At 35.5% G+C, this 25,986-nt stretch overlaps 1 long non-coding RNA gene across 2 annotated transcripts; it reads left to right on the forward strand.

Annotated features, from left to right (window-relative positions):
• The first annotated feature begins 379 nt into the window (after nucleotides 1-379).
• Nucleotides 380-25,985, forward strand: LOC128548957 (uncharacterized). Of its 2 annotated transcripts, XR_008367384.1 has the most exons (10): nucleotides 380-492; nucleotides 16,878-17,014; nucleotides 17,329-17,394; nucleotides 19,613-19,733; nucleotides 20,080-20,159; nucleotides 20,778-20,843; nucleotides 21,204-21,283; nucleotides 21,669-21,778; nucleotides 22,017-22,102; nucleotides 25,355-25,985. It is a non-coding gene; the product is annotated as an uncharacterized LOC128548957 (long non-coding RNA). The 2 variants fall into 2 exon arrangements; XR_008367383.1 differs by having other exon boundaries at nucleotides 22,017-25,985.
• Nucleotide 25,986: the final 1 nt, after the last annotated feature.

Genomic DNA, 25,986 nt, shown 5'->3' on the forward strand with positions numbered 1-25,986 from the left:
AGCTCTCACTGTTATTTGAATACTCTTAAGCAAAACACCATTCTATCATGTTTTATAAAGGCTTTAATGCTCATTATGTTAACTCATTAAGGCCTCACCAGATTAAAAAGTTATTCATCGGATTTGCCGCTCGTATATTTTCAGAACGTTTTTGGCTAATTGCGCTCGCCCCATTGGAAAAAATCAATCCACAATTTTTTGGTGCGCTACTTTTTACGGACGTAAAAGTGTATAAATGCTTATATAATTCCAGTCCTAGATTGTTCTCAGATGGATTTTAATCAAAATAAATACATATTACGCACACATCGTCTATAATAAATCATAACACTTATATTTAGTTGCATTAAAGTTGTTTCCCCTTGATGCAGTTACGCCATTTTCTTCAAATGTTTACCAAATTACATGCTACAAAAATTGATTTATTTCATTGAAAAGTGGATGAAGAAAAGCATACTAATTTATTTGATAACATCAATCTACATTATTTTGGTAAGGGTAAATACTTATTGATGCATGTCACTTATCTTTTTTCTGTTTTTTTTTCTGTCCAAATGATCAGCATTTGCATACAAAAGTTGGTGGGGTAAGGAATTTACATTATCACAGCAGTTTCGCCACAAGAGTACACAGCATGTATGCAGCAGGAGTACACAGCATGTACGCCGCAGGACTCGGGCCAGGAGTACACAGCATGTACGCCACAGGAGTACACAGCATGTACGCCGCAGGGGTAGTACACCGCAGGCTCATTTGCATGTGAAAAGTGTATGTGCCGCGTACATGCTGCGTACTATTTCCCGCATACTAAATTCCTCCAGCGTACATCCTGTGTACTATGTAGTCCACAGCATGTACGCAGCAAGTAGTACGCGGCAGAGCTCATTTGCATGTCAAAAGTGTACTACAAACGTACTATCGGTGTATGTGCGGTGTATATCCTGCGTACTATTTAAAGCCCTTGATTTCAGTACACATCATGTACGCATCATATACGCTGTATGTACACAGCAAGAGTACGCAGCAGGCCTTTTTCTTCTGTAAGGGACGTTAAACCCAAACTCAAACACACACACACACGTGTAGTTAAATGCATGACGACTGATCTACTATTTCACATCAATCAATCAGAAGCGTTTTGAAATCTAGACCGGAACTGCAACAGGGAGGTTCATCAAAGTTTTTTCTGAAATGTTGATAAAACTTAAACTATTATGCATTGTTTCTCAAAGATAAAAAATACTGAGGAATTGTGACTGGTACACAATGGAAGATAAATTATCACTTGTTCAATATCCATAGTATACATTTATTGCACTGCACATTTTAATTGAGAAATGCGCGATTGAAATGGGTTAGTGTATTTTCCCATTCATGACCATGGTTCTTAACGATACCCAGGGGTAGGGTATAATATGTACAGAGGCATTTTCTTTCTGGTCTGGTGCCAGTGATAAGATAAGCCATCTTAAGGACGGTTGCGGCAGTTTTGTAAAAAATAAAATCCAGTAATAGAATTTGTTTGATCTTTGTATAGTTTGTATATGAACAAAGTTTCATGTTAGAAACAGAATAATAAAAAAAATGCTTGTTCAGGAATTACCTGCCTGTGAATATGCAGATTTTAAGAAAAATCCAGTTTTAAGGGCAGCTAACTCTGAACAAGCACAGTAACCCGTGATTTCTTTTCAAAAATTGCATTTTTTAGTTTCTAACATGTTCATATACAACTGATGGGGAATATTTGCCCCATCTCTCACACAGCATCTTTAACATGGCCCTATGGGAAAAAAACAAACATACACAGACTCATATTGGAAACAAGATTGATTCATAACTCCTAATGGAATGGTCACAATATATGATATATCAAACGTGTACAATATATTTATATTTCATTTAATAACATTAGAATATAATATATAGTATGTTCCAACAGTCTGCAAGTCAAACAAGAGCCTTTTTTATTTTTAAACACATATGCCCCATCCCCAATGGTGACCTGTTGGGAGTCGAGTAGGTAGCTACGACCTTGACCTTTAACCAAATGACCTCAAAAATATGATCTCCTACAAAGACTGACAGCCAAAGTATTTTTTCATTATAGAGCAGAAACTGTTTACTGTCTCTAGATCACTTTCTCCTACTGAACCCCAAAACCATATGAGTCGTATACTTTTTTATTTCAATGTAAATGAGATGTGAAACCAAAATTTGTAGTTTTGTTTGGCACCATATAACCTATACTGTGTTGGTGCTTTGTAAAACCCAAATAAAAAAAATCATACACTGTCTACAGGCCGTCATCCTGTTAAGTTAAATCATAGTGAGACCAAACATGCTCCAGTTGTTGACCAGAAACCAAACAGTATACCAATAGACCTACTAATGCACAGCCAGACAGACAGTGAGTCCATCCATTTTGAAGGGGGGCATAATTAATTGATAACCATTCAGGGTTAAAAGGTGTGGCCATGACAAATGCCCCTAGATATTAAAATTATTCCATTCTTCTAAATGAACTCATTTCCGCAAAGCATACATATAAAATAAAGATTATAATAAGTACCATTACAAAAAAAAACACAATAATTATGAGGATACATGTATTAATTGAAATAAGCACCACAAACACTTTCTAACAAATATTGAATTATTGGCAGTTGTCCCTTAATTTAAAATAAACATCACAAATCCTAGGTTGTTTTGTGTGATGGTGTCTGTCTTAATTTGTGTTTATTTAAAACAGGGTCTTTCTGTTTTTTAATTCTTCATCTATAGGTGATTCCCTTCATAAGCCCAATGGCTGGAGTGTTAATGCTTGGATTTAGGAACTGAAAACGCCCAAAAGAAATATTTATACTAAATATTATCTGAGTCTTTTGGGCAAAAAGTTTCAATATTTATTATTAACAAGTCATCTTTAGGTATATACTTCGTATGAATTTCCACATTTTTCTTCAGGTAGTTCTGCACGTTCCCATCATTTTTTTTCTACAATGTAGAATCTGAATAAACCCTGACTTTTCAGAACTTTTTGCTAGACTGATCTTAAAAATTAGAACCTCACACAAATTTTCATTATGAAACTCTATGGGGAAATCACAATTTTCGTAACCTTTTCACCAATGGACATTTTTTCTATAATGTAGATTTTAATGAAACTTCTCAAGTTTTAAATATTCATATTAAGCCATTATTTTGAATTTTTTATGTGTCACATATTTTAACAATAAAAGGGCATAATTACTGGCTTTAAGCTTTTTATCTAGAAATACAATGTATGCACGTTTTGCGGCGGAAATATTGTGCAACTCCAGGATCACAATATATTTCTCTTAAGGAACAGCTGCTGTTTTTTTTCGACGCAAACCTAATAATCTTTTTATTTCACATATATTTACCAAAACTGATATTTAACAAGAAATATCTTTAAAAATGATGGTCGGCGAATTGTAATAAGGAAATAAGTTTATGAATTTTTCATCTAACATTCATCTTTCATCTAACATTTTTCAAATTGCAAAACTAAACACCGCACTTTAACAATTTAAATGGTTCTCTTTTATTTTTTCGCAAAGGTTTCGTAGGGTTGCAATTTTGTTTCGTTTATCCTTAGACGAATAATTACAGCAGTAGTTTGATGAAGATTCATGAAGCGGTTAATGAGAAGAGGTCATTAAACGTGTTTATATTATAGTCCCTATCCCCATTTGTAACAAAATAGCAGGAGACCTTACGATATTGTTACACATCCATTACATTTTAGTGGTTAATGCGAAGAAAGGCATATCTACTTTTAGCTATAGTGGTCCCTAATAGGGCCCAAGTTCCTATATAAATAAATTTGGAAGAGGACCTTATAATGATGCTCCAGACCAAGTATGACAAAGATCTACCAAGCTGTTCATGAGACCCTGTATAAAGGCATTTCTAGTTTTAGCTCTAGCAGCCCCTAAAAGGGGTCAAATGTCCCAGCTGAACAAAGTTGGCTGCGGGCCTAATAAAGATGCTACAAATCAAGTTTGATTAGAATACATGAGAAAAAATCAATTAAAGGATTTTTTTATTTATTATTTTTATTTATTTCTAAAATAGGCCAACTGATCCCGCTTTAACAAATGCATATTCGCTATTCATGAATCTTTGGACAATGACGTCACACATATAAAAAAGTGAAGGTCAAGCAAAACATACAATTGTAATTATTTCAATATTTCTGTTTCATAAGCAAAATTTGACCGTAGTCATATCACATAGATAAACTGTATGCAGCGTACCTTCATTTCAGTGTAATGAGATTCAGTCATTATATAGCATATATATAATGAAACAGATTTCAACTGAGTTCAATATTTGCATACCATACTAAAGAAAAATATTCATAATAAATCAGTTAAATAATTTATAACAAATATATCAAAGCAAACAAGTACTCATTTTAATATGCAATCTGAATAAGTCACAAAAGCAAGAAATCTTTTCATATACAGACAATTGTAACAAGGAAAATCTTTTAAAAAGCACTTCTCTACATAAAAGACTCTTATCACACCCTTATTCATGTGATACGCAGACCGTATTCAGCTCTTTCTTCAATTTGATATATGTTGGTATTTGAACAGGTTTTTATCATATTTATTAAACTTACTTATCATTTTGAGATATATCAATATTCTTGCTAAATATACTGAGCCAAAGTTAGCTTTAAAACTGTGAACAGCGTCGCTTAGGATAAACGCTTTGTCTACATTTCACTCAGCGTAGCACAATCAACAGAGTGAAAGAAATTGACACTCTCGTCCAATCAGGCAGAGTGTTGCATAAATCTTCCATTTTGATAAATTATCTATAAAGCGTTATCAAGTAGTTTGATTTGCAAACTGAAGTCACGTGGCATAGATAACGAAAACGAATTTAGACGGCGTCGCCGAAAAAATGTAAAAACTTTGTTCAAGAGCTTAAAGCGGTTAATCAGATTTTGGTCAACTAAAACTTGGTCAATGAATGGATTAGTTCAAACGTAACAACTAAGCATTTAGTTTATACAGAATTTATTTTAGGTCGATTGTGAAGGAAGTTCTACAACTTATATTAATCACTCTCGACACCTCACTCCTGATGGAATCCATCGCCACGAGGGTATGAGAGAAGAAGTCAGTTTCCCTTTAAATGCTGAGCGCCAAGCAATGTAGGTACTGGTACCATTTTTTTTTACGTCTTTGGTATGACGCGGCCTTGGATCAAACCCACGACCTCCCGCACTCGAAGCGGACGCTCTACCACTATAGGCTATCGAGGCATCATTTACTTATCTGTGTTCATAGTGTTCTTAATACATGTTAGATCTAGATTTTCACTGAAATTATTTTTGAAAAATTTTCCTACCAAGATGGCATTATTTTATTTAATAAACATATTTTGCCTGTTAGATTTTCACCGAAATTATTTTTGAAAAAATTTCCTACCAAGATGGCATTATTTTATTTAATAAACATATTTTGCCTGAGAACTAATATGAATATAATCACTACTGTAACAAATTTGTCAAAGATGTGCATTGAACAGTATATATTTTACCAAAACTCATTAGAAATTAGAAAGTTTATATAGTTATTACCTCCCTTTATCTATACTTTATATAAATACTTTTACATTAAAGGGAGGCAATTACAAAATTTCCTGAAAAGTAATAAAAAATAAATTTTGAGTAGGAATCTAACTATATGTAGTTGGTCTTTTTGTTTCTTAAAATAAATCTTTAACATAATACATGAAAACTGAAAAATATAAAATGTTGCTCAGATGTGATCGTCCACCCTTGAAAACAAATTGACAATACTGATGTTAATAAATAGTTTATCGCAAAGACACACATTAAAATGAAATCATGTGCAAACAATGAAATACAGATGTCAGTACAAAAAAAAGTCCACATTATCAGTTCCACTTCAACTTAATGGAGGATAAAAATAAGAGCTGTCTGACAGTAAGACAGCGCGCTCGACTTTTCTCAGTGCTGGACTCTGAATTTGAGCATTGCCAGTAAAATTTATTTATTTGGGTTTTACGGCGCACCAACACAGTATAGGTTATATGTTGGTGCGCCGTAAAACCCAAATAAATAAATAAATAAATTTTACTGGCAATTAAAAAGAAAATTCCTAGTTATAAAGGGACACAACTCTGTCAAAATTCAAACCAGAGTAATGGGGATTAAGTTTCAAGTCAAAAGCTTTAATGGTAACAGAGATATTAGACTTTATCAAAAATTTTAACAAAAAAATTTAAGTTAAAAAGGGGCATAATTCTGTCAAAATTCAAACAGAGTGATGGGGATTGTTTCTCGTGGTGTAGACTTTGATGGTAAATAAGTATATAAAGTTTCAAGTCAATAGCTTTGAAAGTAACAGAGATATTTGACTTTATCAAAAACTTTACCACCAATGCCGACGCAGACTGTAACCGGGGCGAGTGCAATAGCTCTACTTTTTCTTCGAAAAGTTGAACTAAAAAAAGCATGTAATAGCTCATGCTATCCTGGCGCTAGTGTCATATGATGTAGGTGACATCAAACAAATATGTTAAGTTTGAACCAAATCTGTTCAGTACTAAAAATCAGACTAGTTCAACAATTGTTTAGTGAGTTATGGCCCTTTGTTTATTTCTATAATTTACATAGATTTATATAGGGAAAAACTTTGAAAATCTTCTTGTCCACAACCACAGAGCCTAGGGCTTTGATATTTGGTATGAAGCATCATCTAGTGGTCCTCTACCAAGATGATTCAAATTCTTTCCCTGGGGTCTAATATGGCCCCGCCCCGGGGGTCACATGGTTTATATAGACTTATATAGGGAAAAACTTTGAAAAACCTCTTATTCAAAACCACAGGGCCTAGGGCTTTGATATTTTGTTTGTGACATCATCTAGTGGTTTTCTACTAAGATTGTTCAAATTATCCCCCTAGGGTCAAATATGGCCCTGCCCCGGGGGTCACATGGTTTACATAGACTTATATAGGGAAAAACTTTTTAAATCTTCTTGTCCAAACCACAAAGCCTAGGGCTTTGGTATTTGTAATGTAGCATCATCTAGTGGTTCTCTACCAAGTTTGTTTAAATTATCTCCCTAGAGTCAAATATGGCCCCGCCCTGGGGGTCACATGGTTCATATGGAAGCTTTTAAGGTATTGGACCCCTAATAGTAATGTTTAAAAACTTGCATTTGCTTGATATATTCTTAAAGTTGACCACGTTTCGCACTGTGTTGCAGATTTTAAACAACTTTTACCGTGTCGTTTTTTTTGTAAATTTTGTATGATGTATGGTATTTCCTCAAGCTCAAGTAGAGGCAAATTTCAGTGTGATGGTTACTATTAAAACGTTTGCAAAAATTCATTACAGCATTAATTTTGTTTATAAAAGAAACAACGGACTATTGTTAAACAATTATAAAACACAAAATACTAATGTAAACATCATTTTTTCTAGGGTGCCTCAAGTAAACAGATTTAATGAGACAGCATTCTAACTCCAACATTGAAAAATTAAGGTCGAATCCTGTGGGTCTGTTTTAAATTTTGCTCACTTCATTTAAAAATAACCTTGGGGCAGAGGTAAAAACTACCTGCATTTCTTTCGCAATATGTAATCTAAAGAATGAAGGCAAAATAGAGAACTTTTACCGCACGTAACTCAGGATTCTGAAAGATGTCTAACTCTACCCCTCCTGATTCAGAAGTAAATTCACTTTGAACAGCAAGAAATTGGTTATAAAATGAAAATTTTACACTTTTATACAAAACATCCATAATAAGTCTTGAAAGAAGTAAAAACTTACCAGAAAAAAGGAAAATATGGGAGAAAAAAATTGTTCCCAGTGGGGCTTGAACCTACAACCGCCCCCCCCCCCCTGAAAATAGCAGTCAAAGTAGGTTTATATTAGGAACTGAATACTCTTCAAAAAGGAGGTACTCTATTACGGGTCCAATACCTTAAAATCTTCTTGTCAATAACCTACAACATTCAAATTTGGACCACATGTATGGTTTTGAGTGGCAAGATGAACCTTGACATGAGATGACCTTGATTTTGACCTAGTGACCTACTTTCACATTTTTGAAGGTACAGGCTTCAACTTTGGACCACATGCATATTTCTGTGTTCCGAAACAAACTTTGACCTTGATTTTGACCTAGCAACCTACTTTCACATTTCTCAAACTACAGCCTTCAAATTTGGACCACTTGCATAGTTTTGTGTACCGAAATGAACTTTGACCTTAAGATTGACCTAGTGACCTACTTTCACATTTCTGTTGCTACAGGCTTCAAATTTAGACCACATGCATAGGATTGTGCACTGAAACAAACTTTGACCTTGACATTGACCTAGTGACCTACTTTCACATTTTTGAAGGTACAGGCTTTAAATTTTGACCACATGCATAGATTTGTGTTTTGAAGTGTAATTTAACCTTGATTTTGACCTATTGACCTACTTTCACATTTCTCAAGCTGCAGCATTCAAATTTGGACTACTTGCATAGTTTTGAGTACCGAAATAAACTTTGACTTTAAGATTGACCTAGTGACCTACTTTTAAATTTCTCAAACTACAGCCTTCAAACTTGATGCATATGCATAGTTTTGTGTACAAAGACCTTTGTCCTTGAAATTGATCTAGTGACCTACTTTCACATTTCTCAAACTACAGTTTTTGAATTTGGACCACATGTGTTGTGTACGGAAATGAAATTTGACTTTGAGCTAGTCAATAAGTCTTGAAATTTGGAACACTCAAAAATGACACTCTGTGATCTCTTGTTTTTTATAATGTCAAATATTTGAGTTAAAAACAACAAAGTTATTTCTGTTTTATTTAAAACAATATAGTTTTAAGACAACCAAGGCAGCAGCTCCTTTTCCCTCTGCTTTTCCAAGGACTTGGGACCTCCAGATTTTAAGTTTGTCATTGCTCTGATTAACATTTTTACATAGAGATTTTTTTCTATTGCTATCAACTTCCCATTAACAGCCAAATATAAACAGTCTCAATCAAGCAATTTTAGACAAACTTAAAATCGGGTAGCATTAGAAAAGAGTCATTTTTTCCCCAAAAAAATGTTTTTATTTATTTTGTTATTTTACATTACTGTAAAATCATTTAATTTCGTGGGCATGAAATTTCGTAGTTTTGGTCAAAACGGTATTTTCGTGGGGATATGAATTCGTGGATTTCAACTTTTGAATATAAAATGCATGGGAATTGTACTTGTTTGTTGGGCTTAAATTTCGTGGACTGACTCAACCACGAAAATTAGTCCCCCACGAATATTAAAGATTTCACAGTATTTTATTTATTGTGAAGAACTGATGAGATAATTCACTCACTTGACTTTTTGAAATCCAAATTAAATGCGATTTTTTTAGATTAATTTTTGCCCTTGTGAATCGTTCCTCCATGTGACTGCACATGGACAATAACTAAATGAAAAATGTTAACTTACTGATATATGTGTCCCCACTTTCAGAAGCTATTGCCAGGCTTGAAGCTGTTGTCAGGCTTTTTGTACATCAGCCGAAGACAGTCTTCCTAGGAATTATCAGGTTTCACCTCAACACACCTGAAAGAAATAAAGCATCTCATAACATAAACAATATCTGCCATTTACAAGACGCTTTTTTACATGAATCCTTAAAGTACCAGTCCATAGTTTGAATGACCTATTGTCCAGTACATAGTTAGACCTACTGACCAGTCCATAATTTAACTTATTGACCAGTCCATAGTTTGACCTACTGACCAGTTAATAATTCAGCACTATTTTGCTGTATTCAAGTCAAACTTGATGGGAACAGTTCTTACAAACAACCAAATATCATGGTAAGTCTGTAGCCCAACGGTACTTTAAGATATAAATTTTTGGTACAAATGATACTTAGTTATAATACTACGTAAGTTATGCATGTTCCAATTGTTATCTACAAAAATTGCAGAATTTTGAATAAAATTCTATCAAAACATGTCATCTGCTTGTCCATTCCTTTCTCTCCTGCATCTTTAATCACCCTCATCCACATTTCCCTGAAATATCTAAAAGTTAGAAAATACATCCTTAATTAGCAATATTACATTATGACTCACCATCTCATTGTTCTTGTTTATACTTTTCATCTGTCAGCTTCATTCTGACCTCCATGTCATCTGTTTGTCCATTCCTTTCTCTCCTGCATCTTTAATCACCCTCATCCACATTTCCCTGAAATAGCTAAAAGTTAGAAAATACATCCTTAATTAGCAATATTACATACTCAGCATCTCATTGTTCTTGTTTATACTTTTCATCTGTCAGTCTCATTCTGACCTCCATGTCATCTGTTTGTCCATTCCATTCTCTCCTACATCTTTAATCACCCTCATCCACATTTCCCTGAAATATCTAAAAGTTAGAAAATACATCCTTAATTAGCAATATTACATCATACTCACCATCTCATTGTTCTTGTTTATACTTTTCATCTGTCAGCTCCATTCTGACCTCCATGTCATCTGTTTGTCCATTCCTTTCTCCCCTGCATCTTTAATCGCCCTCATTCACATTTCCCTGAAATATCTAAAAGATAGAAAATACATCCTTAATTAGCAATATTACATACTCACCATCTCATTGTTCTTGTTTATGGTTTTCATGTCAGCTTCATTCTGACCTCCATGTCATCTGTTTGTCCATTCCTTTCTCCCCTGCATCTTTAATCGCCCTCATCCACATTTCCCTGAAATATCTAAAAGATAGAAAATACATCCTTAATTAGCAATATTACATTATGACTCACCATCTCATTGTTCTTGTTTATGCTTTTCATCTGTCAGCTTCATTCTGACCTCCATGTCATGTTTGTCCATTCCATTCTCTCCTGCATCTTTAATCGCCCTCATCCACATTTCCCTGAAATATCTAAAAGTTAGAAAATACATCCTTAATTAGCAATATTACATACTCATCATCTCATTGTTTTTGTTTATGCTTTTCATCTGTCCGCTTCATTCTGATCTCCATGTCATCTGTTTGTCCATTCCTTTCTCTCCTGCATCTTTAATCGCCCTCATCCACATTTCCTTGAAATATCTAAAAGTTAGAAAATACATCCTTAATTAGCAATATTACATACTCACCATCTCATTGTTCTTGTTTATCCTTTTCATCTGTCAGCTTCATTCTGACCTCCATGTCATCTGTTTGTCCATTCCATTCTCTCCTGCATCTTTAATCGCCCTCATTCACATTTCCCTGAAATATCTAAAAGATAGAAAATACATCCTTAATTAGCAATATAACATACTCACCATCTCATTGTTCTTGTTTATGCTTTTCATCTGTCAGCTTCATTCTGACCTCCATGTCATCTGTTTGTCCATTCCTTTCTCTCCTGCATCTTTAATCACCCTCATCCACATTTCCCTGAAATATCTAAAAGATAGAAAATACATCCTTAATTAGCAATATTACATACTCACCATCTCATTGTTCTTGTTTATGCTTTTCATCTGTCAGCTTCATTCTGACCTCCATGTCATCTGTTTGTCCATTCCTTTCTCTCCTGCATCTTTAATCACCCTCATCCACATTTCCCTGAAATATCTAAAAGTTAGAAAATACATCCTTAATTAGCAATATTACATACTCACCATCTCATTGTTCTTGTTTATGCTTTTCATCTGTCAGCTTCATTCTGACCTCCATGTCATCTATTTGTCCATTCCTTTCTCTCCTGCATCCTTAATCACCCTCATCCACATTTCCCTGAAATATCTAAAAGTTAGAAAATACATCCTTAATTAGCAATATTACACACTCACCATCACATTGTTCTTGATTATGCTTTTCATCTGTCAGCTTCATTTTGACCTCCATGTCATCTGCAAGTCCTAAGTTGTCCCTTTCCTTCGATGCTTGTCCCTCTCCTTCGATGCAAGTCCTAAGTTGTCCCTCTCCTTCGATGCAAGTCCTAAGTTGTCCCTCTCCTTCGATGCAAGTCCTAAGTTGTCCCTCTCCTTCGATGCAAGTCCTAAGTTGTCCCTCTCCTTCGATGCAAGTCCTAAGTTGTCCCTCTCCCACGATGCTTGTCCCTCTCCTTCGATGCAAGTCCTAAGTTGTCCCTCTCCTTCGATGCTTGTCCCCTTCTTCGATGCAAGTCCTAAGTTGTCCCTCTCCTTCGATGCTTGTCCCTCTCCTTCGAATCAAGGCCGTAGTTGTCCCTCTCCTTCGATGCAAGTCCTAAGTTATCCTCTCCTTCGATGCTTGTCCCTCTCCTTCGATGCAAGTCCTAAGTTGTCCCTCTCATTCGATGCAAGTCCTATGTTGTCCTTCTCCATCGATGCAAGTCCTAAGTTGTCCCTCTCCTTCGATGCAAGTCCTAAGTTGTCCCTGTCCTTCGATGCAAGTCCTAAGTTGTCCCTCTCCTTCGATGCTTGTCCCTCTCCTTCGATGCAAGTCCTAAGTTGTCCCTCTCCTTCGATGCAAGTCCTAAGTTGTCCCTCTCCTTTGATGCAAGTCCTAAGTTGTCCCTGTCCTTCGATGCAAGTCCTAAGTTGTCCCTCTCCTTCGATGCAAGTCCTAAGTTGTCCCTCTCCTTCGATGCAAGTTCTAAGTTGTCCCTCTCCTTCGATGCAAGTCCTAAGTTGTCCCTCTCCGTCGATGCAAGTCCTATGTTGTCCCTCTCCTTCGATGCAAGTCCTAAGTTGTCCCTCTCCTTCGATGCTTGTCCCTCTCCTTCGATGCTTGTCCCTCTCCTTCGATGCTAGTCCTAAGTTGTCCCTCTCCTTTGATGCAAGTCCTTAAAGTTGTCCCTCTCCTTCGATGCAAGTCCTAAGTTGTCCCTCTCCTTCGATGCAAGTCCTAAGTTGTCCCTCTCCTTCGATGCAAGTCCTCGATGCAAGTCCTAAGTTGTCCCTCTCCTTCGATGCAAGTCCTAAGTTGCCACACTCCTTCGATGCAAGTCCTAAGTTGCCACACTCCTTCGATGCAAGTCCTAAGTTGTTCCTCTCCTTCGATGCAAGTCCTAAGTGGTGACTCTCCTTCGATGCAAGTCCTAAGTTGTCCCTCTCTTTCGATGCTTGTCCCTCATTCAAATTTATATTTAGCAAGCAAACTCACATGAAGTGAGGGCCTGAAAGGGGTATGTAAAATGGGGACTGTACGAACGTTGACTGATGATAAATTCGACCACTTTGTCATTTACAAATTTTCCTCATAGTATTATATTGAAACTTTCCCAAAAATGCTGGAACAATCATTCCGGATCAAATAATGAAAAGTGACCCAATGTCAGGCCTTTATGTGTTGACAGTGAGCATGCTTAAAAAAACATCCTCTTCCCCAGAAATTTTAGATAAATATTTTGTTATACAGATAATTGTAAGTCTTTTATTTTACAGAATATTTACCAATTTTGTTTTTGTTTACACCAGTTGGTGTTATAAGTGGTTGCTATTAGATGGTGTGTTCAATTATATAAATAACCGATTGCAATCAAATAATTCCAAGGTGGTCGACTTTATCATCTGTCCGGGTCATAAGACAGTACCAGTAAGGCCGCATTTAAAAAAGTCTTTGTTTGCTGTCTCCTGAGCCTACTCTGTGAAGTTGGGTAGGTAGGTAGGCAAATTACTTTTAGCTCGACTATTAGTCTAGCTATTCTACTCACCCTGGCGTTAGCGTCGGCGTTCACACCTTGGTTAAGTTTTTGCATGCAAGTACATACAGCTATCATTTAAAGTCATTTAGCTTTGAAACTTATTTTTTCTTTTTCTAGGTCAATTACCAACCTCACTGGGTCAAGTCCCATAACTCTGATATGTATTTTGAGCAAATTATGCCCCCTTTTGGACTTAGAAAATTCTGGATAAAGTTTTACATGCCAGTTGTAACTATCTCCTAATCTAATGCAGATATTGAATTGAAACTTCACATGTGTCTTTGGGGTTATAAAACTAGTTGATAGCAGCAAGTCCCATAACTCTGACCTTCATTTTGGCCAAATTATGCCCCCTTTTGGACTTAGAAAATCCTGGTTAAAGTTTTGCGTGCAAGTACATACAGCTATTACTAAAAGGCATATAGATTTGAAACTTATTTTTTCTTTTTCTAGATCAATTACCAACCTCACTGTGTCAAGTCCCATAACTCTGACATATATTTTGGGCAAATTATTCCCCCTTTTGGACTTAGAAAATTCTGGTTAAAGTTTTATATGCAAGTTACTATCTCCAAAACTAATGCAGATATTGAATTGAAACTTCACATGTGCCTTCGGGGTTATAAAACTAGTTGATAACAGCAAGTCCCATAACTCTGACCTTCATTTTGGTCAAATTATGTCCCCTTTTGAACTTAAAACTCTTTTGATATTTAACCTTTTTGGGTAATATTTTCCTGCTTCTGGACAATATTTTAAATCGTCGAGCTAGGCTGTCTTACGGACAGCTCTTGTTTTTTATTCCAGTGCTACTTATAACTAATTGTTTATATTTCTCATGAAGATAAATGAATAAAATATGAAAAGATATCTTATGTCATTTTATATCTGATTGTAACATGATACTTTTGCGAATATTTGAAAAAAAAATCTAAATTTTAAATGATACAATTAAACTTCTTTCTGCTCTTCTACAATAATGACTAAAATTCTAAATTGTTGTAATCATTTATGTTGGAGAGTCTGGGTAGGATGTGTGGTGGTGTAAAACATATTTCATTTTGTAGGGTTGAGCTTTTTTTGATAATTTAATATTGCTCATGTTTGATTTAACAGACGAACTTAAGGTATGGGGAGAGAGAGAGAGTGATATCTGATGAGGCTATGGATCCATGGTAATGTAGTTTAAAAGTCACACTCCCAATCTCCGGACGTCGATCTAAAAAATTTCCATCCGTAAATACTGTGTGCTAAGACAATCTACATTTCTGAAACTTTACTTAAAGTAATTTATATAAGCCTTTAAATGTTGAAATCTATGTGCATAAACAACAATGTTAGAGGAAAATATGCACACATTTAATTAACAGAAAACTTACGACATGAAACGCACGTGTATTGTTTTCCCGCCAAAATATAATATTTACAGAGTGCTAAATGCGGTATCGGGGTTTTTTTAACCAAGAGGGGAAGGGGCCCGGCCCAGGTCTGTGATTTGGGGAAAAAAATAGCTCAGTATTTGGGCAAAGGGGAATAAAAATCCTGATATAAAATCAATTTTTCGGGAAAACTGCATGATTTAAAAGAGATTTTCTGAGAGGAAGGGGCCTGTTAGGGGCCCATATTTTTTGGAAGGGAAAAAAAACCTGTGTATGTTCATGCATATATCTAATAGCTGCTTTTTCTGTAGTTCAGTTCATGAGATAAATGTATTACATACAGCAATTTAAAATATTTCTTCCATTTCTTATATTCTGGAGCTCACAGTTTATGTTTGGATATTTGTCACTAATAATTACGCCTGTTTCTAGACAAGGTTGAGTTGGACATAAAAATATCATACTGAAATAATGATAATTACGTCAAGAGTTGGACAGAAGAGAAAGTTCAATTATTGCTTAAGGGATCTTGCATAGACAAGTTAATATCACCAGTTCAATACCAGAAGACAATCACTAAGGGTTAAGACTAAATGTAGTAGCTTAAGGGTGCACATATACTTCCTTGCTATTGAGCTAGCTTTTATAGCAATGTGGTAGAGTGTCTGACCTTAGGTGTAAGAGGTCCCGGGTTCGATTTCCGGTCAGGCTTGAAGTATTTTCAGCCTGTTACACAAACACTTCTAATTATAGCACATGTACCAAGGTTTAGTTTCAGAAACTATGGAATGCTGCACTGGACATCATTGATACAGTGTACGAAATTCAGATTTGAATCCAATAGCCCGTTCGGGCTACCAGATTAAAAAATTTCCAAGCCCAACACCAATTTCACTAGCCCGAACTTTAACACCTTAAAATACATAATTTTTGCACCATATAACATTTTGTTTTACAGACATCTCTATGCATGTTTGAAGTAATAAAAAAGACATACAGTATATGTTTGCCATGTTTTTGAAAAATTTTAACTCGAAATACTCCAGTCCAGATCAGCATCGTCAGAATCCAAAAGCATCGGACATGACACTCCTTGCCAAAACGAAATCTAAACTGTTATGCCCGATTTTTTAGGATCCGCACTCGCCAATTACTGCAACTCGGACTGTTGACAATTTGTAAGATGTAATACCGAGTGCTGAATACACATTACACACACGCTGATAGCATAATTTAAGCTCCACCTACTGCAGGTACTTGTGAGATTTTCGCGAGAAGTGTGAAAGCTAATCAAATTATCCGTTACGCTAGAGGTGATTGTGTTCAGCCAATTAGAGCTGCGGTTACGTCTTTGACACTGTGTTTGATTGTCAACATGTAAGAGTGCAAAAACCAATAATTCCATAAGCGTTTCTCAGTCTGGAAAATCACGATGCAGTACTCGATTAATTAGCATGTTTTTTTTAAACAAATGAGGAAAATTCGGTAGCCCAGTCGGGCTTGTACCTGTGGAAAATCGGTAGCCCGAGCTGAAATTTGGTAGCCACGGGCTGTCGGACTACCGTGAATTTCGAACACTGTTGATACTTGTGCCTTTTAACCATAAGAAATTTGAACCTATAAGGAAAGAACAAGTACCAGAATAGCTCACACTTGTTCTCTAATCAAATCTCTGGCAGTCTATCCAACTGAAATAGATTATTTTTACTTATATGTGCAGTAACTTTATGAATGTGCATCTATAGAACTTCTATGGATTTGCTAAACACTTCTGAAAAAAAAGCCTCTTCTGTTGTAGTGACAAATGTGAAGTTCACATACTATAGTAACAGTACAGGCCATGGTGTTCAGATATGAAGAGATGCAGGTCTACATTGTTCAACACAGTGTATGAGGGAAACAGAGTGGATGGCAAGGATAGAAAACATTTCACAAGTAAAAGATCATTTGTATTTAGTACCAGTTTTCTCTAATCCAGCTGCACTTAGATTGTAGAAGAGCTGAATACTTTCAATAAGTGTTTTAAAAGTGGAAGGGAGGTAACCCAGTTTTTAAAAAAGAACACTAAATTGCCCTTGCTTAATTTTATTTTGGTAAACTACAGGGTTTGTTTGTTACAGAAATGTTCACTTAAACATTTAAGTTTCGGATCCAGTATGAACTACATTAGTACAAATAATAGAAAATATTTAAAATAGACCTTGAATAGAAAAAGAAATATAAAATTGTGTATTTTTCTATTGTTCTAGTTTTACAATGATCAAGTTGCCTGTGATGACTGTTCTTGTTGTGGCTCTAGTACCAGCTTTTATAATGTAAGTTGTTCCTTTCATTCCAGATTGGGAATTTTGTTCAGTTCTCATGCAAAATAAGAAACCCTTTACCTTTTTTATTCACAAACGTTGACTGGACACTATATGTATGATCCCAACTGGCTAAAAAATATGTTCTTTAATCCAAAGTTCATCATGTCAGGTACATTATTGATACATGTACATATTTCACCATAAAGGGTTTAAATCTATGAGGAAAGAACATGTTCCAAAACAGCATTAGACCAAGAACACTTTTGATATTACATGTAGCTGTTTTTCAGACTTCTTTCCACATACTAGAACCCTTCGTGTTCTGTGATGCAGAAAGTCTACTGTGAAATCATTAATATTCGTGGGGGACTAATTTTCTTGGATTTTGTTGTTGAGTCAATCAACGAAATTTAATCCCAACGAACAAGTAAAATTCCCATTCATATTATGTTCAAAACTTGAAATCCACAAATTTATATCTCCACAAAATTGCCGTTTTGACCAAAACCACGAAATTTCATGCCCACGAAATTAAATGATCTTATAGTATTAAAATACTAGAGTCATTTTACCATTGTTATATAATTTAGAGGTTAATACGCGACAGAGCCGGGCCGGAAGGTGGTTATCGGCGGAGAAAATTAATAATGGCCCGAGGACTTTAGTCCGTGTATTAATGTTTTTAATACATACTGGGTACGTTTGGTTGCATTACAACTCCTGTGTGGAGTCCTGAAGCTAGTTTTCAGTGGATAAATAGTTTGGGGGTACTTTTGTCACAAAATCTGTGTTTAGTCGTACCTGGAAGGAATTATAGTGTCAATATGGGGAAAATGCAAGTGAGTGCACTAAACTTATTCTTGCACATTTAGACAAATTACAGACTTTCTTGATGGTAAGGAGCGCAGTAAATTCATATTTATGTACCTACCAAACTCATTAAATGGTTTGCCATTCTACAAATATGAAATAACACATGCTATTTTCTCATATTCTCAGGGGCTTAAGGGGTTGTTTTATTCCCAGTAACAGATTAAATATTTGAGAAACAGTATGTGGGGGTAATTTTGTAGAAAATTTACTTGTCTTTCAGACGGAGCCATTACATGTTACAGAAATTATCCCATTGAATTATTTTGTTATAGTATTTGATTCTACCCTCACAGAAATGGACAAAGAGTTTCCTGTATTCCCGTGGATTTAGATTTGTCTCTTCGTCACCAACAACTTGTAGAATTTAAACATCAAAATTACCATGGTGTAATAAAAATATATATTCTGTATTAAATGCATCAAGAAATACATGTATGACAATCAATTGCATAGTGAATAATTTAAAGCAATTTTGCTTACACCTCAAGAAAAATTTTCAGTGTGTCTGTTTTGTACCATACCTGTGTAGAAGATAACAAACATTATATGATTTGACAATTTTAAGGCAAAAACACGAGAATATGAAAAACCCTGAGAATACAAGAAACAGGTATAATTTGAGCCATTCCATGAAAAAAACTGCAGTTTTCTTAGCAGTAGATCTGTGTTTATGAAAAGCAGTCATAACATTTTCACTGAGAAGAAACCTAGAACTTTGTCGGAATTTTGATATTGTGTGGTGCAAATCATGCTTTTTTACACCACATACCCTAACACTGTTGAAACTCAGAATTCTAGCTCCAATGTAAAGTATGTGTATGTCCTATTTTATTACTAAAAACCAAGCATTGTAATTCTGCGATAAAAAACAGTTTAACGTGTAGACCAGTGACAGACCATTATGACATCCAGTAAATGACTCCAACGTCCGCTAGGTTGCCATGTTGAAAGCACACTGACCATGATAACATTTTATGTAGCCATTGGTTTCACGCGCATATGTTCACCGGGCGGATTATGATTATGAGTTTTTTGCCCAGGCCGATAAGTGATAATCAGTGCGTGAACGCAATAACCTGCTAAAATCATTCATTTTTATTACTATATATAGTAACATGTATTAAACCAGGCTTTGAATTCTATATATATATAATGTCAGACATAATGCTTTAATAGTATCATCAGTCTTTTGCACACTTGTTTCTGATCAGTCTGTCTGGTAGTCTATCCAACTGAGGTAGATTATTTTCACTAATTTGTGCAGTAACTTTTTGAATGTGCATCTTTAGATCTTCTATGGATTTGCTAAACATTTTAGAAAAAAATATCTCTTTTTTTTTTCTTTTTTTTGTAGTGAAAACTGTGAAGTATCAGTGCAGACCATGAAGTTCAGAAATGAAGAGATGCAGGTCTAAATTGTTGAACACAGTGTTCGAGGGAAACAATGGATGGCAAGCATAAAAAACATTTCACAAGTAAACAGATCATTTGTATTTAGAACCAGTTGCCTCAAATCCAGTTGCACTTAAGAGCTGTAGGAGGGCTGAATACATGCAATAAGTTCTTTAGAAATAAAAATATTACAGTTGAAGGGAGGTAACTCAATTAAAAAAAAGACTACCAAATTGCCCTTGCTTAATTTTATTGTGGTAAACTACATTGTTTTTAAAGAAATGTTCACTTACACATTTAAGAAACAAATCACATTTTTAAGTTTCTGTTCCAATAAGAACTACATTAATACAAATAATGAAAAATATTTATAATAGCACTTGAATAGAAAAAGAAATATAAAATGTAAGTATTTTTCTGTTGTTTCAGTTTCTCCTGATCAAGTTGCCTGTGATGGCTGTTCTTGTTGTGGCTCTAGTACCAGCTTAAGCTGAACTCTGTTTTATAGTGTAAGTTGTTCCTTCCATTCTAGATTGGGACTTATGTCCCCATTCCCATGTCCCAGGTAAAATAAGAACTTACCTTCTGTTATTCACAAACATTAAAATGGGCTCTATGATCCCAACAGACCAGAAAAATGTGTTCTTTAAGCCAATGTCCATAATCTCGGGTACATCATTGATTTTTGTGCCTATTTGACTATAAGAGGTTTAAATCTATCAGGAAAGAACTTGTACCAAACAGCATTAGTCTAAGAACACTTCCCTGTTGGAACCTGTCTTGATATTACATTAGCTGCTTTTCAGACTCCTTTCCACATACTAGAACCCTTTGTGTTCTCTGATGCAGAAAAGTTTGTTTGAAGCCCGCCCTTTGAGTCATTTTACTATAGTTGTATAACCCCAGATTTATTGATGGTACCTTTGAATTCTATGTATATAATGTAGGACATAGTGCTTTAATATCATCAGTATTTTACAAACTTGTTTTCTGATCAAATGTCTGGCAATCTGTGCAACTGAAATAGATTATTTTCACCACTTTGTGCAATAGATTTATAAATGTGCATCTATAGAACTTGTATGGATTCGCTGAACATGTTTTAAAAAATACCTCTTCTTTTGTAGTGAAATCTGTGAAGTAAGAGTACAAACCATGAAGGTTGGAAATGTAAAGATAAATTGTTCAACAAGGTATACGGGTTAAAACCTAGTGGATTGCAAGCGCAGTAAACATTTTTACAAGTAAACAGGTCATTTTTATTTAGAACCAGTTTCCTCTAATCCAGCTGCTTTCACAGTTGTAGAAGAGCTGAATACATGCAAGAAGAATAAAGAGAGTACAAATGAAGGGAGGTAACTCGGTTTTAAAAAAGAACCTGCTTTTATGCCGGTAAACTTTAGGGCTTTTTACAGAATGTTAAGAAACAAATCACACTTTTAAATTTCTGTTCCAGTATCAACAACATTAGTCCAAATAATAATAAAAAAAATCGTAATAGCACTTTGATAGAAAAAGAAATATATTTTTTTTGTATTTTTCTATTTCTCTAGTTTTACCTGATAAAGTTGCCTGAGATGACTGTCCTTGATGTGGCTCTAGTACCAGCTTAAGCTGAACTCTGTTTTATAGTGTAAGTTGTTCCTTCCATTCCAGATGGTAACTTTTGTCCCCTTCCCATGCAAAATAAGAAACCTTAATCTTCTGTTATTCACAAACATTGACTGGACACTATGATCCCAACTGACTAGAAAATATGTTCTTTAATCGGAAAACCCTACATTTCAGACTTCTGTCCACATGCAACATCCCTTTGTATTCTCTGATGCATTTTACCATTGTTATACAACCCCAGATTTGTTGATTTTATGTTTATAATGTCAGATATAATGTTTATTACATACTTTTTCCCTAATGGAATGTCTGGCATTCTATCCAACTGAAATAGTGTGTGCATCTATAGAATTTTCTCTGGATTTGCTCAACATTTTTCTTTAAAATGCCTCTTCTTTTTATAGTGAAATCTGTGAAGTAACAGTACAGATCATGAATAAATGCAGGTCTGGATTGTTCAACACAGTGTATGAGAGAATCATAGTGGATGACAAGCATAGAAAACATTTCACAAGTAAACAGATCATTTGCATTTAGAACCATTTTCTTCTAATCCAGCTGCACTGAGTTATGTAGGAGAGCTGATTACATGCAGTATTCTTTTTTTAAATAGGAATATTACAGTTAAAGGGAGGTAACTCAATTAAAAAAGAACACTAAATTGCCCTTGTGGTAGACTACAGGGTTTCTTTTCACAGAAATATTCACTTGAATATTTAAGAAACAGATCACATTTTATGTTTCTGTTTCAGTATCAACTACATTGGAACAAATAAAAGAAGGTTTAGGGACATCTTGATAACTTTTTGATAACTTGTCAACCACTGCAAAATATCAGGTAAGAAAATAAGACTTTCCGCTGAACAGTTAAGGCTAGATCTACATAAGCATGTGGCTGAAGGTCTCCATACACCTACAAACAAGCCATTATTCATACCCTATATTTATAGTTCTGTTCTTTCTCTTTATGTCATTTGTCTTTTAAAGATTTGTGTCTGACAGTCTGTCCGTAAACCTTGAATTCCCTTTTTAGCTCCACTATTGAGAGAATAAGGGTGCTATTCTACTTGTTCGGCGTGAGCTTTCTTGGTTAAAGTTTTTTGGCAACCTTTGTTTTTCTTTGTTAATATTGCTTATTAGTCCCCTACTGGTTGAAAACCAGTTTCGGGGACTATAGGAATGTGCTTTTCCGTCCATCCGTCCATCTGCAATTTCGTGTCCTGTCCATAACTCTGTCATCCATGAAGCGATCTTAATATTACTTGGCACAAATGTTCCCCATGATGAGACGATGTGTCATGCCCAAAACCCGGACCCCTAGCTTAAAGGTCAAGGTCACAATTCGAAGTCAAAGGTCAACATGGCTTTTTTCCTGTCCGGTCCTTAACTCTGCCATCCATGAAGGGATTTTAATATTATTTGGCACAAATGTACCTCATAATAAGATAATATGTCATGCACAACTTTCAGACCCCTAGCTCAAAAGTCAAGGTCACACTTGGCAATCAAACATTAACATCGCATGAACAGGGTCTGTTTCGTGTCCAGTCCACAACTCTGTCATTCATAAAGGGATTTTAATATCACTTGGCACAAACGTTCCCCATGATGAGACGACGTGTCATGCGGAAGTCCCGGACCCCTGGCTTAAAGGTCAAGGTCACAATTGGAGGTCAAAGGTCAACAGGGCTTTTTTCCTGTCCGGTCCATAACTCTACCATCCATGAAGGTATTTTAATATTACTTGGCACAAATGTTCCCCATAATAATAGGACGTGTCATGCGCAAAACCCGGACCACTATCTCAAAGGTCAAGGTCACAATAGGAGGTCAAAGGTAAATAGGGTGTTTTTCCTCTCCAGTCCAGAACTCTGTCATCCATCAAGGGATTTTAATATTACTTGGCATAAATGTTCCCCATGATGAGACAATGTGTCATACCCAACACCCAGAACCCAAGTTTAAAGGTCAAGGTCACACTTGGAAATCAAAGGTCAATAGGACATTTTTCCTGTCCGGTGTATACTTTGTCATGCAAAACAGGATTTAAATATTACTTGGCACAAATGTTCATCACTATGAGACGGAGTGTCATGCACAAGAACCTTGTCCCTAGGCGAAGGTCAAGGTCACACATAGAGGCCAAAGGTCAGATACAAGAATGATTGTCTGGAACATTTCTTCTTCATGCATGGAGGGATTTTGATGTAACTTGGCATAAATGTTCACTACCATGAGACAGATTGTTGTGCGCAAGAACCAGGTCCCTAGGTATAAGGTCAAGGTCATACTTAGAGGCCAAATGCCAAATTCAAGAATGACTGTCCGGAGCATTTCTTCTTCATTCACGGAGGGATTTTGATGTAACTTGGCACAAATGTTCACCACCATGAGGCACCGTTGTTTTTAGAATTATGTCCCTTTGTTTTTACTATAAATAGCTTATATTGTAACTTATTTATTACAGGCCGTAGGGAAAAATTGAGACCAGTTTTCTGTTGTACAACATGCATGTTACATCCAATTTTTAGGTGTATTTTGACTTATATCTACCTGGTAAAGAGGTTTGTGTGGACTTATATAGAATTTTTTTTTCTTTAATATAAATAACTTATATGTTACCTTTTTGATAATCGGCCAAAAAAATGCTATATGAAAACAACTACAGGCTTTTATATATACAAATTTTAATCCAAGTGTTTTGTTATAACACATTGTATAAATAGTACAATATTGTTTATACATTATTGACAGATATCAGTTCATTATGTTATACTGCAGTAGAGAAAATTAGGTGCCTTCCAGTTGGGGACTTTGTATTGCATGGCAATACTTCATTCACTTGTTTCTTCGTGTTACTTCACATTAACATTGTTCAGCATTTTGGACAACCTTTGTTTTTCTGTCATATCTTTGTTACTATTGCTTATACCTTACTGTAAGTTCACATAAACATTGTCCAGCATACAAACAAAGTATTTGCAGGGGCTGGGCCCATTATACCCAAGGTCAAGGTACCCAAGGTATTACACTTGGGTTAAACTTATGGTTAAAGTTTTTTTGGCAACCTTTGTTTTTCTGTCATATCTTTGTTGCTTATATCTTACTGTGATTTCACATAAACATTGTCCAGTGTACAAACAAAGTATTTGCAGGGGCTGGGCCCATTATACCCAAGGTCAAGGTCACTAAGGTATTGTACTTGGGTTATTTTTAAGGTTAAAGTTTTTTGACAACCTTTGTCAACTTTTTCTGTCGTATCTTTGTTGCTATTGCTTATATCTTACTGTAAGTTCACATAAACATTGTCCAGCATACAAACAAAGTATATGCAGGGGCTGGGCCTATTATACCCAAGGTCAAGGTCACCAAGGTGCTATACTTAGGTTATTTTTAAGGTTAAAGTTTTTCGGCAACCTTTGTTTTTCTGTCATATCTTTGTTGCTATTGCTTATATCTTACTGTGAGTTTACATAAACATTGTCCAGCATACAAACAAAATATTTGCAGGGGCTGGGCCCATTATACCCAAGGTCAAGGTCACCAAGGTGTTGTACTTGGGTTATTTTTAAGGTTAAAGTTTTTTGACAACCTTTGTCAACTGTCATATCTTTGTTACTATTGCTTACATCTTACTGTAACTTCACATAAACATTGTCCAGCATAGAAACAAAGTGTGTGCAGGGGCTGGGCTTATTGTAGTCAAGGTCAAGGTCACCAAGTTGTTATACTTGGAATTATTTTCATGTTAATTTTTTTCGAAAGCTTCGTTTATAGACATATCTTTGGTACTTTAAAAGATAATGACTTGAAATTAAAAATATTTCTTTATAATCATCATCTACATGTGTGGTTTCAATCCCCATAACTCTAATTGTATTCTATAAAAAAAAAAACGATATGTGATGCCCAACACCCAGATCCCTAGTCCAAAAATCAAAGCCACACTTGGAGGTGAAAGGTCAGTAGGGTTTCTTTCTTGTATGGTCAATGACCCTGTCATTCAGCAAGGGATTTTAATATAAATTTGCTCAAATGTACCTCATAATGAGACAATGGCTTATGCAACACTCTTATTCCTATTTCTTAGGTCAAGGTTACAGTCGGAGGTCAAAGGTCAGTAAGTTTTTTTTAGCTCATCTGAATTAAGGGTGAGCTATTAGAATGGGTTGGATGGTAAGGGGTCCGTCATCCATCGTCCGTCGTCCACATTTTTACTTAAACATCTTCTCCTCAGAAACTAATGGTCTGAATAACACCAAATTTGGTCTGTAGCATCCTGTTGAGGTCCTTTATTGAGGTTTGTTCAAATGGGGACATTTGTCTCCTTTTAGGGGCCGCTAGGGCTAAAAACAGAAAAATATTTAAACAACTTCTTCTCATGAAACGCTTGATGGATCTGCATCAAACTTGGTCTGTAGCATCATTATGAAGTCCTTTCCCAAATTTGTTCAAATGGGGGCACTTGACCTCTTTAAGGGGCTGCTAGAGCTAAAAATAGAAATACCTTTAAACAGCTTCTTAACATGAACTGCTAGATTGATTTTCATAAAACTAACTTTAGCATCATTATATGAAACTCTTATCAAGTTTGTTCAAATGGGGGCACTGGCCCCTAGAGCTAAAAATAGAAATACCTGTAAATGACTTCTTTTCATGAACTGCTTGATGGATCTTCATCAAACTTGGTCTGTAGCATCATTATATGGTCCTCTCCCAAGT

Source organism: Mercenaria mercenaria, chromosome 15 (assembly GCF_021730395.1).
Source record: "Mercenaria mercenaria strain notata chromosome 15, MADL_Memer_1, whole genome shotgun sequence".
Classification (NCBI taxonomy): domain Eukaryota; kingdom Metazoa; phylum Mollusca; class Bivalvia; order Venerida; family Veneridae; genus Mercenaria; species Mercenaria mercenaria.